This window comes from Pseudopipra pipra, chromosome 5 (genome assembly GCF_036250125.1).
Source record: "Pseudopipra pipra isolate bDixPip1 chromosome 5, bDixPip1.hap1, whole genome shotgun sequence".
NCBI classification, from domain to species: Eukaryota; Metazoa; Chordata; class Aves; order Passeriformes; family Pipridae; genus Pseudopipra; species Pseudopipra pipra.
Genome location: NC_087553.1, coordinates 2,324,623 through 2,339,982, shown reverse-complemented (window position 1 = coordinate 2,339,982; position 15,360 = coordinate 2,324,623). Strand labels below are relative to the sequence as shown.

At 43.6% G+C, this 15,360-nt stretch overlaps 1 long non-coding RNA gene across 1 annotated transcript; it reads right to left on the bottom strand.

The window, feature by feature from the left end:
- Positions 1-9,808: 9,808 nt before the first annotated feature.
- On the bottom strand, positions 9,809-14,879 carry LOC135413951 (uncharacterized). Its single transcript, XR_010430514.1, has 2 exons — positions 14,309-14,879; positions 9,809-10,472 (listed from the first exon to the last, which is right to left on the bottom strand). It is a non-coding gene; the product is annotated as an uncharacterized LOC135413951 (long non-coding RNA).
- Positions 14,880-15,360: the final 481 nt, after the last annotated feature.

Sequence of the window (15,360 nt, the reverse complement as noted above, 5' to 3'; positions counted from 1 at the left end):
CAGGAGAGGGATGCAGGAATGGAGGGATTAAGGGATGCCCTGCCGGCCTCGCTCGCCCCGCAGCCTCGCTGCTCTCCTCTCCAGGCGGGTAGCGGAGTGATGCAGGGATGGAGGGATACCGGGTTGGATGGAGGGATGCCCGCCCGCCCCGCAGCCCCTCTCCTCGCCAAGGCTCGGCCCCAGAGTGGGCAGGGGGAGGCTGGGGAGACGCACAGAGGAGGGGGACGAGCAGCAGCAGCAGGTTCCAGGTGCACCGAGGGCTCGTCCCCGCCCTTGCACCGAGCGCAGGCAGGGCCCGTGGGGGGAGGTGAGATAGTGAGAAGGGGGCACGCACCTACTCGTTCAGCAACACAAATCATTTGCTCCTTGCAGTGCTCGTGTTCAGACCCATACCTGTTTTCCACATAAGAGGCTCTCTATCCTGGTCCCTCGTCCCAGTCTCTTGGATGCCACCTCTTTGTACCTGGTGGGGTAACAGCTTCCACAACAGCCTGGGGAGTCTTTTGGGGGGGAGGGGGGGTCCTCAGGTCTCAGCAGCTACTCAGCATATCCCCTGCCCATTCCAACTTGTGCCTTGGACCTTCCAGCCTGGCATCAGAGCTGGGTCATTAACATAGTTTGTTTGGTGGCCATTAGGCAGCAGAAAACATCCCCAACATTGGTGGGGTCTGGTTAGGGAGGACACAGCCCTCTCTGCCTGCTCATTCCTTCTCCTTCCTGCTCCTGCAGCACCAGTGAAACCTGGGATACAACTCCATCAGCACTCACACCTGGGTTGATAGACAAGACAGCCCAGGTGCTGCTGTTCAGGGTATTTAAGGCCTATTGGTGCCTCATGGGAAAGTATAAAAAGGCCTCCAAGCTCCTCTAAAATGTGTTTGTGCTACAGAAATGAGGGGTCGTTTGGCTGCCTGGTCTGGCAGGAACGAAAAGCTGGAAGTATTTCAACAGAATTAAGACTTCTGTTAGTTCCAGAAAGGTCAGTGAAAAGTTTAGGTTTATTTTACCCTTATTAGTCTTGTAACAGCTGCTTTATTTTTTGTTTAACTACGTATCTGTCTGTAATGATGCTAATACATTCTAGAAATTCTTTAAAAGCTCCAAAGTGTCTGTGGCAGGTGTACATTTAAAATAAATAAAATAAGCACGTAAAGAAGCAGCAAAATAAGGGGAAGGGGTACAATTACATGGAAAGTACACATTTCTAGGTAGTAGGGAGTAAATTATAGCTAATTTCAAGTGAGTTTCCTGAAGGGTAAACAGCAACCAGCTGGAAGTTGTGTGTCCTGTTGAACTGCCTCTTTTATAGAAGCAACCTCAGGAAAAGTAGCAGCTGAAACAGCTGAGGGCAGTAACTGATTTCAGGCTTTATAGCTTTATCTGCCAGCATTCCAAAATCAATGCTTTTACTGTAGTTTACTTATATTTGTTCATGCTAATGATAAATTACAGATATTAAAACTAGGGTTGAAGCAGGTGGGAAAAGCATGTCAAAAGCTACCCTCAAAAATATTGTTTGATTGAATGGAAATGTTTTGCAGGAATGTGTTTGGTAAAAAAACCCTCAAACAATAACAAACAAACAAATAAAAGAAACCCCAACAACCATAAAGGTTACTCCTAGTCAGGGGTTGATTATAAGACTTGTCCTAGAACTTGACAATGCAGGTTCAGGTCCCTGTGATACTAAGTTTAGTTTTGAGCCTGTTTCCTCAAGACAGTGAAATTAGAATTGTGGTGACACCGAATAGAACTTGTCTGATTTTTTAAAAAAATAAATTTTTGCTAAAAAGCAGCCTGACAAGAATAACAGGCAACTGTGAAGTTGATATTCTGTATATTAACATAACATTGTAAGCTCAGAAGCAGCTGGGATTTTGTTCTTTTCTCTCCTGTGGGGTTTTTAAATGGTCTGATTTTTTTCATTTCCTTGCTTAGCAATATAATTCAAAATTGTGATTTTCTGTGAAAAGTAGAGTTGTGGGTATTTTATTTCCATGGTTAAACTGTTCCTGTTTCAGCCCATGAGGTTTACCTTTCTCTTCTGCTTCTCCTCCTCACCAGGGCAGGGTAGTGAGGGAAGGGCTGTGTGGTACTTAGTTGCCAGCTGGGGGTTAAACCACGATGCCAAACAAAAGAGAGGCTTGAATTCTAGTCTCTGTTACTACTTCTTTTATTCTTAATTTAAGAATAAAATTCAGGCATAGCTATGGTCTTTGCTCAATATATCAAGTGGAGGGAGCTGTGCTGATAATAGAAAACATTTGTTTCTGTTTTCCCTTTAATAGGAATAACTCAGGGTGGAACATCTGCTTCCATAGAGCAAAAAGCCAGGCAGGCATTAGAATGAGGGACCCAAAATTATTTGGAGCTCTCTCTTTAGCATTGGATGCTTTCACTTACCTTATAATGTTTCAAATGGAAGAGCAGCTGGAGCTGAATGTGGCTGAGAAGCCAGATGCCCTGGATTAGCTGCACTTGGAAAGACCATCCCTGTGTTTGCAAGTGCAGTAAATCTGGTATTAAAGCTAAATAAAAATCAAATATGCTCTAAACAGATGAACCATCCTGGAGTGTTTCTCTTACCCTCAAACTAAAGAGGACTTGTGGAGGGAGTCCTAATATATAGCCTGCAAAGGAATTTGCAGTAGATTGGGGGTTTGTGTGCTTGAAAGAAAAAATTAACAGTATCTCAGTCTTTTCTGTGACACTCAGGCTGTTCTGTAAAGTAACTGGTTCCAGAATGTCAGGGTACTCAGTGTCCCCATGAAGGAGCAGGAAGAAATGTAGGTGAAACAGTTTGGATTTTATCACAACAATGTAAACTGGGACTAACCTGAGATTAGCTCTGTTGGTCAGAGCATGGGGCAAATAACACCAGGGCTGTGGGTTTGATCCCTGTGTGGGCCAATTCACTTAGGGGTTGGAGCTGATGGTCCTTGTGGGTCCCTTCCAACTCAATCTCACAGAAGTCACTAAACTCACCTCTGTATAAAATTTGAATAAGAGGAAACTAAGGAGAAGAAGATTTTAGAAAAAGAATGAAGTTCTGGCCTTGGGGAAATGTTGTCACCTTCAGATTTGCAGCAGTAGGATTTAACCCTGGGAACAGCCTGTCTGTCCCTCTGCTGCTTTGGTGTGACTGTATTTCTGTGGTCTGTCCCTGCAAAAAGGGCTCCTGTGCCTTTGTACTCCTGATGAGTTGGGAGGTGTCTCCCTGTCTGTGGTGTCAGATGTGCCTGGAGCTGAAGATACTGTAAAGAATGTCCCTGTCCTGAGATGTGTGTGCACTGCTGCAGACACAGAAGTGGAGTTTCAGCTCTCAAAACCCATCTGATGGAAAAATGATAAATCTGGCAGTGTTTTGCCTTACCTTTTTGCTGAACCACTGCAACAGCAACCTGCACCGAGGCTGGAGGGGAGTGTTCATAGACAGTTGAACTGTTTGCACGTGCTGGGATGCCAACTGGAGTTTAGTTTTAGGCATGACATCTGTAAATGCTCCAGTGGATGTAGTGTTACCCCAGTGACAGCATGTGATGTTGTGTTGGTGCAGTGAACAGCTGTGCAGGGGGGGATGTTTGTAAAACACAGTCTGCTGGTTATTCACATTTGTTCACTGAGTACACGTGAACTTCCAGGAATGTTTCTTCCTGGCTCAGCCCAAATGTGAGGTTTGAGCACATGGTCCTAACCCAGTGTTTAATTCCTCTACTGTGAATGTGGCTGAGGATTAAGCTGTTAATTAGCACTCACCAGCTTTTTTCTGTTTCTGGCACCTGGAACTAGGAGTTCATGCTCTGGCCTCATAGCCAGGATGCTAAGGAGTGTGATCCTTTTTCTGCTAGGATTTCTGTGTAACCTTAATTAACTCAATATCCCTCTGCTTTAATTTCCACCTATCAAAAGGGTGCAAGTACTGTAATCCACCTCACAGGGCTGTCTGAAGGTAAATTCCTTGCTTCTCATCATGAGAAGTCTTTCTAGGAGGCAACATTGGATGCAAATCATGATTTATTTGATGTGATCATAATGCAAGGGTTTGTATTTCTCTGTAAAATGTTGTTAACTGGTGCTTGAAAAAGCCAGTTCCCTGATGTCCCAGACTGCAGGACACCACTGAGGAGCAATGCCAATCACTCAGTGTGACAACTCTGAGGCAGGCCCTTGCTGTATAATATTTTTCACAAATTTACAGTGTTTCTAAAATTATAAGCCTACATCGATTCAAATTCAGCAGACTTGGATCATGAACATGATCCAAGAGACATCATGTATCATCTTTATCCTTAGCAGGACCCTTCCCAAAAGGCCACATCGAGACTTTCAGACAGGATCAATTGGCTGTACCATCATCCTAAACTGTACCAGGAAATATGTGATCACTTGGATGCATCATGTACACTGTGCATGAAATGAGGGCAGGAACAGGATACAGAACCCCAAATGTGGGATACCTTGCCTAGCTTAGATAACCACACTGTAAATATTTCCCACTGGGTTGCAGATGGCTTTAGCTATTTCTAAATGTGCCCATTTTTATCTTCATTCCATCCTCACATGATGTCGAATTTGTGGCTATTTTAACAGCAACTTCTATTCAGAAAAAAAAAAAAACAGGCTCATTTTTAATTTAAGATAGCTTTTGTAGCATAGCTCTTTATGGCTGGGACTGGGCCATAAGGAAAGGGAATTTCTGACTTGATCTGCTGTAGGTTTGATTGGAAATTTTCACAGTGTGGCCTTGTGGGCACAGTGCTGTCCTGGGATGTGGGTACCTGGATGCTGTTGCAAACTCTTCTCTAGGGGAAGTTGGGTGAGTTTTTGCCACCCTTCATTTTAAAGAGGGACTGACAGTTGATCAAATTTTTATCTTCATGGCAGAAAATACAAATCAATATTTATACCTACCAATTATTTGTACTTAATAATTATTAGTCTACTGTTCCTTATTTGTGTCCTTAAAGCTGAATGTGAACAGTTTGGGGATAACTTCAGTGGTCACTTTGGTAGGATTAGGGCACTGGAGGCAAGTTATTTTTTCCAGGCAGTAATTATATGGCTTTTGCTGTATTCTTGTAGTAATTATTTGTTTGAAAGTGTATTTTTTGTGTATTATTTGCCTTATAGCAATTATTTGTTTTCAAGTGTGTTTGTTTTCAAGCACTCAGTGTGTTAGGGAAGGCAGATGACTGAGTGGCCTTTGGATATTTCTTTATTGCTGCATAATTAAATTGCTCAGCTGTCTCATATAGAACTGGTTTATTTTTGAGGGGCCTGATGTGGACATCTCAGTGGTTCCCAAAAAAACAAATCAAACCTGTTCTGCAGGAGTTTTGTGGTTATTATGGTTGCAACACCATCAGAACTGAAGCCTGATAGGAGGTGAACTGGAAGTGGCTGCTTTAGCACTACAGGCTGAGAGTTGTTTTTCCTTCTAAATGTCTCTGAATTTATCTGCCTCAAAGCAAGTTGATTTTTCTAATCTAATTTCTGAAGCCAATTACAGCTTTAGAAATGGCACTAATACAGCTGTCCCTGATGAGAAACAGTGAGACCACTTTCACTCCCTGACAGCAGCTCAGTGTTCTGTGTGAAGATGAGCAACTGTGTGTGGATTTAAAGGCTTGGGATGGTGTTGGACCAAGGGCTCTGTGCTGTGGTTTGCAATGCAAACCCTTCAGGCACTTTTATCCAACCACTCAGATACCCAAGCAGCACCTCCTACCAATTACAGCTTTTTAAATCTGGCCTCCAGGCTTGAAATCTGGGGAGGGGGAAAAATAAAATGTGTTAAAGGAAATTAGCTACCATAGCCATGCAGTCATTTTTTATAATGAGGATGTAGAAAGCAAGGAAAAGTCATAGCAAAGAAAGGAAACAAACAAAAAAAAAAACCAAAGAAAAATATCTGCTACTGAGATGAACAAGCTGGAATGTCAGAGGAGAGACAGGATGATCACAGAAAGGCAGTGTGAAAGTTGGCAGCCAAGGAAGAGTGGAGGTGCTTTACCAGATGGAGGTGGAGGGGTCTGGATGCTGCAGGGTGGGTGATGGCTTGGCACTGAGCCTGCTGCAGTCAGGAGCATTAAAGCTCTCAGAAGCTTAAGACACAGAAATTGAGGTGGGTGGGAAATAGAAAACTAGACAAGGAGCCTGAAAGATTTATATGTTAATGTGATCCACACTAAACGACTCTAAGTGTTGATTAGGACTCGAGGTGCAGACATTTAATTGCATTCCTTGAATTGCATGAGCCCCACTAGCATCAATCTGGTTGTTCACATACTTAAAATGACCACGTGCTTTAACACTTTATTGCATAAATGTGTCAGTAACAAAGGTGTTTATATGTGCAGACTTTGAGTGGGAACTGATAGTAGTAATGTCATTAGTGGCACAACTGACATAAAGTTTTGTTCATGTGTCACACACTTATGCACTTAACCAGTCATCCTGTAGTGTTTCAGAACAGATTTGAGTCAGGATAACCATGATAATCAAGAAAATAGTTGTTGTTTTTGGTCTCAGTCCTGACAGTTCCTCTGTCAAGTTCTACTTCATAACCTGTCTGCATGTGAGCACTCAGCCCTTCCTGTTGGCAAGGTTAGAGTCACCCTCAGAGGCATTCCCAGAAAGTCCAGTTTTGTGAGTTATATCACCCAGGCCTCAAGACACACACCCCAGGAAGTGTGATGAGAAACACTCTTTCTGGGACACTGAGCCACTCACATTGTTCTCACAAATATTCCTGCTTCTTATTTCTAACTCCTGGAGTCATTCTGGGGGAAGAACTACCTCTGCTTTACGGGAGACACTGAGCAAGATGTCTGTCATGTAGACAACCTGTTTGTAAGGATATAATTCTTACAGCCCAGAATTAATGCAAAATCCTCCTTCCCTTTCTTTGGTCAGCACCTTTGGAGCAGGTGGTGCCTGGTACATGTTACCTGTGAATTTAAACTACCCAGGGCTGCCCTCCAACACTGTCCTCAGCTGAACGTGCCTCTCTCATTCTCAAGACAAAGCAGGTCATACCTGTTATATTTATCATGTAACTGGAGTGCTGCTTTTCAATCTTCAGAGAAATCTTTGAGGTTTGTTTATTTTTTTTTTTTATTGTCTGAGTTTGACTATTTGATTCCTAAGTGTGTGGTGGAAAAAGAGGACATTTTAAGGGACTGTTTCCTCTTCTGTAGTTGTAGGCAGTCCAAAATGACAGCCTCTGTTGTGTAGATGTCCTGGACACCTCCCAGTTGCTGCTGTGAGGAAAAGTAGCTGCTAGGTTCTAGCAGAACACTCAGCAGTGAGAAATTATGGCATTTGGAAAGGCAGAAGGAAGTGTGATGACAGATGTCTCAAGGAGGACGGTTGCTCAAAGCACCAAAATGTCATTGCTGCAGCTCTCAGTGCAGAGGGCACGAGCTGCAGCTGTGCACTGGGATCCTGCTGCTGGGTCAGCCCAGGGCTGAGTAAATCCCCCCTCACAGCTATCCCGGGTTCTGGTGCAGCAGCAGGCATGTACTGCCCAAAGGGAGATGTGTTACTCAATCCCTTGTGTGAGAGAATTCCTCACGATGGAAATGGGGAGCAGGCAGAACAGCTGTTGGCACTGCAGAAAGTGCAGCCTAGACTTTGCTAAGGCTTCTTGTGAGAGTGGTGTCAGTGTCTTCTTTCCAACCCTGACTGCTGCTCCCTGAAAGTTTCTGTGGCATGGGAATGGAGAAGGCAGGCTCCTCCTTCTCCTTACCTCTGCAGTTCTGCCCCTGTCTTCCCAGGGGCTGGTGTGGGGCTGTGTTTTGGATTTGTGCTGAGCACAGTGATAGTACAGGGGTGCTGTTGTTATTGCTGAGCTTGCACACAGCCAAGGCCTTTGCTGCTTTTTGTGCTGCCACGCTGGTGAAGAATTTGGGAGTGCTTGGAAAACTGGGAGGAGACACAGCCAGGACAGGGGACACCAAGGGGATGTTCCAGACCATGTGACATCATGCTAGGTGTATAAAGTGGGGAGAGAAGGAGGAAGTAGGGATGTTTGGAGTGATGGTGTTTGTCTTCCCAAGTCAGATGGGATGGGGTCCTGCTCTCCTGGAGATGCTGAACACCTGCCCAACCATGGGAAGCAGGGAATTAATTCCTTATTTTGCTCTGCTTGTGTGCTTGTTGCTTTCCCTATTAAACTGTCTTTTTCTCCACCCACGAGTTTTCCAGCTTTTAGCCTTCCAATCCTCTCCCTGATCCTGCTGGTGGGGGAGTGAGCAAGCAGCTGTGAGGAGGTTGGCTGCTGGCTGGGGTCAAACCAGGACATTACCACAAGAAGCCTGTTCAGCAGGGAGCAGACAGGGATGTGAGCAATGCCTCCAGCACCACCTGCATGGATTGCAAAAGGCACAGGGAGAGCAACCCTCAGGTACCCAGGAGTGACTAGGAAAAAACTCACTGAACCTTCCCTGTGTGTGAGGCACCACAACTGGTTCTGTGAGAACAGCAGTGTTCCTTCAGGTGTCTGCAACAGAGATGAACAAAACACACTCTGCTGTGCATCACTACATGCCAGGCTTCCAGCCCACTCTGCCCTGCAGGTTCTGAAGGGATGCACAAATGGAAAAGCAGGCTTTTTAAGTTGCATTTGGGAATTTAAGCACTTCATCTTTCAGCTGCTAAACCCACATATTGACCATTGCAAAGTTAAGGGAATTTTTTTGGCCCCAGGCCACCTCTAGCCCCATCCTGATCCTAATACTTTTAGCTAACAGTTTGGTTTTTCAGACAGTCACAAGGACTGTGGTACAGTATCTGCTGGCAGCATGATGATTCTGGATTGTATCATCAGCTGCATCATGAAAGCACCCAAAAATAATTGAGATGTAACGTGTCTTCTGCAAGTGGCTGCAGTCATCTCCTGTGGGCAGGCCTGTAATGAGGAGGGAGGTCACAGTCTTTCAAGAGTATGTCACATGTTCCTATGTAATATGACTTATCTTAGCCAGACTCACTAATCAGGCTGGAAAATGATGTATGCTTTTCTTACATCATACGTTGTAACTTCAGCAGCAAGCCTGCTTGTTTGCCAAACATAATTGGGATAGAGTAACCTGCTATTATTTCTAATTACCTTTATTATCATAGTTTAGGTACTGAGTGCTAAGAAGCATAAGTGCTGAGTTAACAGAAAAAAGGTTACAAAAGCATTATACTGCAATTTAGATGCTCAGTCCTGACTCTTTTCTCACTAGTTTCTGTGGGACTGATCATGGGAATCAGGGACATAAGTTCAGTGTCTAAAAAGAGGAGCAGTACAAATCAGATGTACTTCAAGAGAGAGAGTATTGTTCTGAAGTTTAATTTATTTTCCACTCAAGTTCTTAAACCTCCTCTTTCTGATCTTATAAAATGTTGGGGATGTCTTTGTCTTGGAGTCTTTTAAACATGTAGATGTGGTGCTTATGGACATGGTTTAGTGGTGGGCTTGGAGTGCTGGGTTAGTGGTTGGACTTGATGATCCTGGAGGTCTTTTCCAACCTGAATGAGTCTATGATTTCCTAAAGCTCCCTCCCTTACGACAGCCTCTTCTGAGCTAAATTTGAGAGTGTTTCCAGATTTCCTGTGGTCCTGGTTCTTCCCACCACACGCTGCAATCCCCAAAACTTCGTACTCGTTCCACCTGCAGTTACACAGCACAGCAGCAATGATTTTGCAGGGCTGATATAACCTATTCCTCTCACTTGTCTTCTCTTGCAAGATTGGTGACTTCCACCAGGACGTGAATGTGTGACCACCTAGTGAAATGAATGGTACCAAACTTAGGGAACAACTGATACCCACATGTTTACTGAAGTTCATATAAAGCAGGAAAGGGGCATCAGAGTACTAAGAGAAATTAAGGCACAGGGGAGATGCTTTTGTGACTTAGGAAAGCTGAGTGAAAATGTACTTCTAGTTGAGAGGCAGCTGCAATGAGCACATAATTAAAATCTGCTGGAGGAAGTGAAATCTGTTTGTACTGGGCACTGACACACAGGGCAGTTCTAGGGAAAGAGTCTGTTAAAAAGAAGCTGTTGCTCAATAACTTCTATATTGGCAGGCTGGGGAGTTTCAGAACTGTCCTGGTTATGTTCAGTCAGTCTCTTGAGGGGCTTGTGCAGGAAACCATTCCAGGAGCAAAAGCAGAGGTGTCTGAATCTGCCCACTATGTGAAGCCTCAGAAATAAGTCTCATTTGCTCAAAGATGAGCCTTTCTTGTGTTTACATTGAAGAACCCTGCATGAAGATCTGGGGCAAACAAAGATGAAAACCACATTTATGAGAAGGCTACAAATCCCTGTCATCCATCTCCTTGGACAGTGACTTAGTCATCAGGGTGGGAGTGAAGGCTCCCCCGTGATTCCTGTGGAAGCTGTGGAGTAGAAGAGTGTAGGGGACAGGAGCAGGGAAAACTTCAGAAGTGCATCCCAGGAGTCTTTGGCTTCTTCCCCCTGGAATTATAAAGGAAAAGCTGTAGGATTAAGTGAAAACAATAGTTACTGGTCTGTTTGTTACATATTTACTTGTAAATACTGTAACGCCATTCACTTCGTGCCCCATGACAATTTATGTCAGATAAATACTCCAGCACTGAGCTTTTCATCCTGTAAATGTCTAGTGATATACTGCCCATTAGATCATAACAAATCTTAGTTTTAAGTGCAAAGCCTTAAGGAAAAAAGGTCTGTTTGTATACATGATTTGTTGTGGTTTGCACAAAGCTTGGTGGACAGTTGGGTCTTATTCTGCTTTTTATTCCTTCTCTGTGAAGGAAAGCAAAAGAGTTAGAATGAGAAAAATAGAGGTTATATTTTCTACACATGATGTTGTACTAATAATATATAACATATATAATAATATTGTATTAATATTAATAATAATGAATACAGAGGTAACATTCAGTGGTCCTTTGAATCTGCTGTTACAGAGAGAAATCAAACAACTGAAATGCAGAAAATGGACTGTGAGTGAAACAACTTTGAGATTTTTAACTGAATCTTATAAGCTGCAGCAAGGATTCTTTTTTTAAATGCTATGTAGATTGTACTTGCAGATTCAAACATACTTGAGATACACGCCTCAAAAATTTATAAAAATTATATTACTGAATGCAATGGTCTCCTCTATAGCTCTTTTCTGATATTTTTAAGAGCTGTTTCAAGATTTAAAGGTAATTTTATACAACCTTTCTCTATGTTTGTACCCTCTTCTGATTGTGAAATGAACATTTGGCAAGCTTGGTTGCATTGTCATGCTTTGCAGTGTTGCTTATATTTGTCTTTCCAGGAAGCTACAAATTAATAAAGGTTACTTGACATCAGGAATGTTTTTAAACAGAAAATTTTCCACCAGGATTAGGAGCATGTCTTAAGCTCAATTAAAGCAGATATTTTGTGTGCATTAAACTTAACCATAGAAGGGGTTCCTGTTGGTACTGCAGGGCACTGTTTCTTTGACTTGGAGTCTGTGCACTGCTGATGGGCCACAGAACAGGGAAAAGCAGAGAAATCCTGGCAGACATGGAGACAATTTCATATCCGTTCCCTTCTGGGAAAAACAAAAGGATTTTATAGTCTAATGTTTAGTTGGTAGTACCAGGATGGGAATGTGAACAAATTTCTTATGTTTCTTTGGAAAATAGTTAAGTTATCATTCAGTTATCTGTTGCTCTTTTTAAAGGCAACGTGGGTATCTGAGGAATGAGTCACTTAACTGCAACTGGAAGTTCACAGTGAGTTGTGGGGCCAACTTTCCATGGTTTCTGTGGATGTTTTAGGCAGCTGAATTCTAAGTTTGCCCACTTTCTTCAGAGCTGGGAAGCAGCATGTTATGGATTCAGTCAGGAGACTTGGTGAATTTTGAGGACAGCTTTGGTCTGGTTGGATTTCTCAGGGAGGGGAAAGGAACAATGGGGTGGGTTTAAGCAGAAGACTGGGATTGAAGTTCTGGATTCACTAAAGCTGTCAGTAGATAAGGAAGGGAATGGTTGCATCCCCTCAGCAGGGGACATCACAGCCAACTCATGAGATTGGGAGTTGAAGGAATGTGGGTTTGTTTGCATTTTGAGAGGCTTTTTGAGGTCTTGGGCTGTGGGAGCCGACTGAGGAATCTACAACTCAGGATGAGTAAAGTGCTTGTGAGCTGTCTGGGAAGGGTTTGTGCAATAGGCCACCACCTGACATTAGACCTTTTATACTTTTAGGATTCATCAGCGAGCAATTAACAGCTGGACCTTCCCATAAAACTACTGGGGAAAAAAAAAATTCCCACATGCTCTTTCTGTCAGACATGGGATTTGAATGGAGGTTGTATGAAATAGCGTTTTACAAAGTGACCAGTAACTTTAGACTTGTGTAAAGACCCTTTAAAAGTAGCTACACCCCTGCCCCACCAATTTAGAAGCTGATCCAGGAGGAGTGCTTTGTCTCTCCATGCTCCTTGAAAGAATTACAGAATTATAACCAATCTTTGGTGACCCATCGGTGGCGACCTACACGAGAATATTTTTAGCTGTAAACTCGATAAACATCCTAATGCCTCGTTAAGAAGGCACCTATGAAAAGTATTTTTCTGGATTTTCAATTTTCCATGGGTCAGGCAGCCCTTGGGGTGTTGATGTCAAGGGCTGGGCTTTCACACCTGACCACTTGCTAACGGGTATTTTTTATTAAGCCAAGAGATGGCTTGGCCCTGACAGTGGGAGAAAGTCCCATGTTTGCCAAGTCTAAAGTTACCACTTTGTAAAACAGAGTTTCATATCATCTCCATTCAAATCCTATGCCCAACAGAAAGAGCATGTGGAAGTTTTTCTTCCCCCATAGTTTTATGGGAAGGTCCAGCTGATGAATCCTAAAAGTGTAGAAGGTCTAATGTCAGATGGTGGGCAGATTAATGGGGGCAGAGCTGCAGCATGTGCTGGAGGAAGGCTGGAGTGCTGCCTGGTGTTACAGCAACAGGGCAAGGGGCTTGCTGCTACAGAGGGCAGGAGGCAAAAGAAAAGGGCCTGGCATTCCAGGAAAGGCAAGGAAAAGGGGGGCATTCAAGGACAGGCAGAAGCAATTGTAATGCCAGGAAGAGGAAGCCCTGGTGGTGTCTCCTTCTCTTCCAGTTGACTGTAGTGAGTCATGGAGAGGAGCAGGTGACTCCTGAGGAGGTGCTGCAGCTTGCTCAGCTCGCTGGGGTTATGAGGAGTCACCCTGTGAGTTCCTGAGCCTGAGGGCAGAGCCCGGTGTCTCCCAGACAGTGCTCCCCGCTTGGTCTCCTTGTCTCTGCCCCTCACCCTGTCCCTTGGCTGCCTTGCCCTGACAGACATACCCCCAGGCCAGCTCCCCAGTGTGCCTGAACTCTGACTTCATGGCAAGGACATCTTTAAGAAAGAACCTCCTGTCGTGTCTGGACAGCAAATAGAAGGGGGAACCTTTGGTTCTGTTGTTCCCTATTATAATCTTAATTATGTTCCTGGACATACCTCAACTGTGAGGTGTGAAAGGCAACCACCAAGTGGGTGCCTGCAGAGCTGTGGGTGTGGAAACACTTGCTGTAGGCTGCAGCATGTTCTCCTACACACTTGTCTATAGCAAAGGTGGGGATCTGAGACTTGCCAAAATTTTGTGACCAGCCCGTAACAGCTGATGTGCATGGACTGAGACAGGTTGTATTCACAGCAGCTAATCATGACTGAGACTTGGTATTTCCAGAGAGTGCATCCTGCTCTTTGGGGCCAGGATTTCCATGGCTCCACACTGAACAGCATTCCCTTGGTACTCATGAAAAGGCTGGAAAATGTGAGCAGGCACCAAGTGTGTCTATGTAGTTAAATCATTTATTCTAAGTTTGTGATGGAATAACACCTCAATTTACAAACCTATAATGCAGCAAAAGACCTAAAGTTGTATTTTGGTGCTTATGCTGTTAGTTGCTCTATGTGTGTGTATATATATATATATATTTTTTTTTTTTTTTTGTGGTATAACAGGGGTGGGCAAAGCCACACAAGTCTGTGAGTAGAGAAATATCAAATTAGACTATAGAAACAGCTTATCCTGAGGATACATTAAAAATTCCTGTGTATAAGGCACAATTCTTTAGCTGAGCTTTGAAATGCCCCCATGAAATCATGCTATGCTTCTAGTCCTGCTTGGCAAATTTAATGCAAAATAAAGATTAACGCTAGCGAGTGCATTTTCTTTTTGTTTTCTGAATATGCAGAACTTGGGCTTATGTTGATCTTGGCAACAAATGGGATTAAAAGAGGTCATCTAAAGATAAGATTGCTTATCCCAACTACCTGTATTCTTTCTTCCTCCGAGTCTCCCAGTTAATCTTCACGTAGACTCTGCTCGTCTGGGGCGGGGAGGAAAAAGCAGTGGTGTTTTCTTCTGAGCTGGTGTAAATTATCTTCTCCCTTCCACAGAGATGATGGAACACTTCAGGTCTATAGGATAAAAAAACTGTGAGTTTGGAGAATAGAAAGTAAGAACTTGCTGTAGGAGGGTGAATCCTCTGCCTGCACGCATCACAGTCCTTTCCAGCCTCCTGTGACGTTGTGTATATCCGGGGAATAATCAGTATTAGCCTCATCTCTTGTGCAGTAAAATACATGTTATCCCCTTTTAGAGGTGGCAAAGAAGGGGTTGATCTGCTGAACATCATCTTTTGCTGAAATGAGGAGCACAATTCCAGCTAAATGTGACGGGGGCTGTTCTTTGCCTGGGTGTGTGTGCACAGTGGGAAATCAGTGGGCAGCAGGCTGGCAAACAGGGACAAGGTCCCCTGGAAAAGGGGTGAATAGGATGAGGGAATTTTCTTATTCAGAACTTGTCTCCAATGAGATTAAACTTTTATTCTCTGCTTTTGAAATTGACTGAATCAAACAAACCTTGTTTCTTGGGTTTACCAAAGTCAGTATTTAATCATTTAGTATTTAGACCATCATTGTACTTACTCCTGTTTTTGGAGTAACATTAACTTCACGTGACAAGTCAGGGAAAAGTCCATCACTGTGGGTAAAGTTGAAGTTAAGAACTTCTCTGAATTTACCAGCTGGGATTTAAGATCAGAATCTGGTTGTTTCACAAGATGACTGACACAATTCCACAGCCAAATTCCCTACAGCAAGCCAGCATTCAGCAGCTGGGAAAGAAGTGGGGGGAATGGTGAGCTGTGTGACATGGTGGCCTAGATTAGTAAATTAGAATGGATTAGGGAAGGGGAGAAAAGGATTTTGTGCCTTTCCAGTACATGGAAGGCATGAGAAGATGACAATTACTGTTTTGTACACAGCTGAAGATGGTTAAAAATTGCAAACAGCATGGTCCTCAGCAGCAGCATTGCTCAGAA